Source organism: Gracilinanus agilis, chromosome 2 (genome assembly GCF_016433145.1).
Source record: "Gracilinanus agilis isolate LMUSP501 chromosome 2, AgileGrace, whole genome shotgun sequence".
NCBI lineage: Eukaryota > Metazoa > Chordata > Mammalia > Didelphimorphia > Didelphidae > Gracilinanus > Gracilinanus agilis.
In genome coordinates this window covers 577324533-577328520 of record NC_058131.1, presented here as the reverse complement: position 1 = coordinate 577328520, position 3988 = coordinate 577324533, and the positions used below count along the sequence as shown (strand labels likewise).

General features: G+C 42.4%; 1 pseudogene; it reads left to right on the top strand.

The window, feature by feature from the left end:
* The first annotated feature begins 393 nt into the window (after positions 1–393).
* Positions 394–2272, top strand: LOC123234191 (annotated as a pseudogene).
* The last annotated feature ends 1716 nt before the right edge of the window (positions 2273–3988 follow it).

Genomic DNA, 3988 nt, shown 5'->3' with positions numbered 1-3988 from the left:
ACAGACACTGCCCCTGGGTAGTGCTGGACAATTTGGAAACTGTGATTGGACCCTGTGAAAAGGGGCAAGAATAGGAAAGGACTATAAAAAGCCACAAAATCCTTTAGCTGGGGCAGTCTCATGGAGTTGAGTCTCATGGAGAGTGTCCCCTAGAGATAGTCTTCAAGGGAACTTCACTGGAGACTTTAGAGTGAATCATGGCTTCAGCTTAGATTCTGACTCCTGGACTACTTCGCTGGAAGCCGGAAATGCTTTGCGACATTAGCAAAGAGCAGGGAAAACAGAAGTGACATGAAGAGGCCTTGGGGCACGTGGTTTCAAAATGGCAGTGGCTTAGGGCCCCATTGAGAGGTGAAGAAAAGTTTTATTTCCCCCCTTAACTGACTGTATCACATAACCTGTGAAAATGGTTCTACATCATCCACCAAGAGTGGGAAGTTCATGAACCCCACTGACCAGGCTCAAAAAGAAGCCCGTAAGAGGGAATTAAAAAAGAATAAGAAACAACGAATGATGGTATGAGCTGCAGTACTAAAGATGAAGGATCCCAAAGAGATTATCCGGGACATGGAGAAATGACATGAGATGGAGTTCAATGCAGTACAGCTAAATGAAAAGGTGCTAAAAGATAAGTGAAAAAAGTGCATTCTCCGACTCTATGAAAAGGAAAATCCAGATATCTATAAAGAACTTTGAAAGTTAGAGGTAGAATATGAGCAGAAAAGGGCCCAGCTCAGTCAATACTTTGATGCGGTAAAGAATGTTCAACATGTTGAAGTGGAAAGCATCCCATTGCCAGTTATGCCTCATGCTCCTTCTAACATCTTGATCCAAGACATCCCATTGCCTGGTGCACAGCCACCCTCTATTCTCAAAGAAACCTCTGCCTATGGACCTCCCACCAGGGCAATTTCCACACTTCCTCTTCTTGGGCATGTTGTTCCTCGTTTGCCCCTTGGCAGAAAGCCTCCTGGGCCACCTTCTTCCCAAGTTCTGCAGAGGTATGCTCCTAAAGTGGGCTTTGCCCTGGAACTTGCCCCTCAGCAGCGAGAGGAGGACATTTTACATAGTCCGGACCTTGCTCATCGAAGTCATGATGATGATGCTTCCAGCACAAGTGAAGATGAAGGTTATCCTGAAGACATGGATCAAGATAAGCATGATGACAGCAGTGATGACAGTGACACTGACAGGTCAGATGCCGACAGTGAAGGAGAAGAGTTCATGCATTGTGATGAAGAAGAGAGAGAGACTAATGAGGACAAAAAGTCGGGTCTAAGCGTACGATTTGCTGATGTTCCTGGAAAATCATGAAAGAAAAAGAAAAACATGAAGGAATTAACACCTCGTCAAGCTATGATACTTAGAATGGCAGGTCAAGAAATTACTGAAGAGGGCCAAGAAGTAGAAGAATTTTCAGAGGATGAGGAGGAAGAGGATTCTGATGACTCTGAGTCAGAGGATACAGCACAGCAGCAGCACAAAGAAGACTCTCTTTTCTAATGGGGCAGCATCATCTCCTGCTTCCCAACAACAGCAGCCACCTCTACAATCTGTTCCTCCTGCTCAAATACAGGCACCTCCCATGTCAGGACCACCCCCTCTTGGACCACCACCTGATCTACCACTATGACCACCTGGATCACCCACTGGCCTTCCTCCTGGTCCACCTCCAGGAGCTCCTCCATTCTTAAGACCACTTGGAATGCCAGGGCTTCTAGGGCCTTTACCCCGGCTTCTACCTCCTGGTCTTCCACCACCAGGCCCACCTCCTGGTCTTCCTCCTGGTCCTCCTCCATGAGGACCACTTCTGAGGTTACCTCCCCCAGCACCTCCAGGCATCCCTCCACCTTGTCCTGGTATGATGCACCCACCTTTGGTGCCTCCACTTGGACCTGCTCCACCTGGGCTTTTTCCACCAGCTCCCTTACCGAATCCAGGAGTTTTAAGTGCTCCACCCAATTTGATTCAGAGACCCAAAGTGGATGATACCAGTGCAGCCACTATTGAGAAGAAAGCCACAGCAATCATCAGTGGCAAGCCACAAATCACTCATCCCAAGGCAGAAATTACCAGATTTGTAACCACTGCACTGAGAGTTCGACAAGAGAACAAAGGAGCTACTGCTGCTCCCCAAAGAAAGTCAGAAGAGGATTCTACTATACCCCTTGCCAAAGCAGTCCCCAAATCTGGCCCCTCTGTTCCTGTTTCAGTACAAACCAAGGATGATGTGTATGAAGCCTTGATGAAAGAGATGGAGGGGCTACTGTGACAACCTGTGATGCCAGAGAAGGTTTTAATCCCACAAATTCATATTAGAAAACATGGTTCATAGAGGAAGGGGTTCTTATATATTGGACCTAAGTGCAAAGGAGTTAACTTTTATTCTTATCAGAGAATTTCCTAACTTCAGTGCAAGAATTGTCTTAAAGTTATTTAGCTTTGGTCAGAATTCACTGCACAGAAGAAAAAGATATTTCAGAGTAGACTGGTAAGCTTCTAGAGCAATGTCCCTTCACACCTCTACTATACCCACACCACCATTTCCATTTTTCTTTGAAGGTATGAGATAGACAGGATTTTAGTGTCTTTTTATTTTTGAAATCCTTAAGTGGTTGAGTAAGCAACTAGAGTAGATATTTGTTAGAAACTAGTGGATTTTATCTGGTGTTTTTTGTGTTTTTATTCCTGGTTTTGTTTGTTTTTTAACTTTCCTTGTAAATATTTTGTAACATTTTACTTGTAGTGAAATGGATCACAGCTTCATTTCCCTACTATGAAGCAGGGTGCCTGGGGAAAGAAAACATAATATGTATTAATTGATATGACTTCGCAGTGACAAAAAATTTTTTTTGAGTGTCTCTCATGAAAGAAATAAATGTTCTACAAAAAAAAACAGAAATGAGATTAGTCTGGTATGATCTGGTTTTTAAAATAATATTTTATTTGTTTTCTCAGTTACATAAAAAAAACAATTTCAAGCTTTATTTTTTAAAGTTTTTTTTTTTTAAGTTTTAGCCAAATTCTCCCCTTTCCTCCCCTCTCCCTGAGTCAGCAAGCAATCTGATATGGATTTCACATGTGTAAAATGTCTTTCCAGGGGGCAGCTGGGTAGCTCAGTGGATTGAGAGCCAGGCCTAGAGATGGGTGGTCCTAGGTTCAATTCTGGCCTCAGACACTTCCCAGCTGTATGACCCTGGGCTTGACCCCTATTGCCTAGCCCTTACTGCTCTTCTGCCTTGGAACCAATACACAGTATTGATTCCAAGATGGAAGGTAAGGGTTTTTAAAAAAGTCTTTCCAAATTAGTCATTAGAGAACTTGAACAAACAAGAGACAAATGAAAAAATTAAGTGAAATATATCTCAAGCATGACCTGTTCTTGATGAAACGATTTTAGCTTGATAAAACTGTTACTTCCCTTTTCATAAAGGTTCACAAATTATCCCTCTAATGTCTTCTAGAATTTTTGCCAGGAATAGAAGTTAAAATGAGTTTATGGGAGAGCCTACTCTCTTTCCTTTTTAATAAAATTGGGATGTCATTTGCTTTCCTCATTTCTTTGCCATTACTGATAATCTTTCAATAGTGACAAATGCTTTTTCTCTCCACACTCAAATCTACAGTTTACTTTAGCTTGTTTCTTCCTGGACACTGATTCTATACTGTGCCTTTGCAAGATATTTCTAGCTAACTTCTTCTCTATTTTCTCCTTCCAGAGCAAACAGCCTTCGAGCCATGTCACCTTGGGATCTGCCATATTGAAATTGATTCCTGATCCCAACTAATCCTGGCTGGCTTTGTTTTGCCACTACTCTTTGAATTGCTATTGTTAGGAGTTATGTCTTTGTGTTGATTGTTATGTGCCAGTAAAACATAGCACATAATCTCTGGGAAACTGAAAATGAGTATTACACAGAAGGCAATGGAGAGGTGCATGGTGATTAGGCTGCAACATATAACAAATGAAGAACTTTTAAGAACAGAA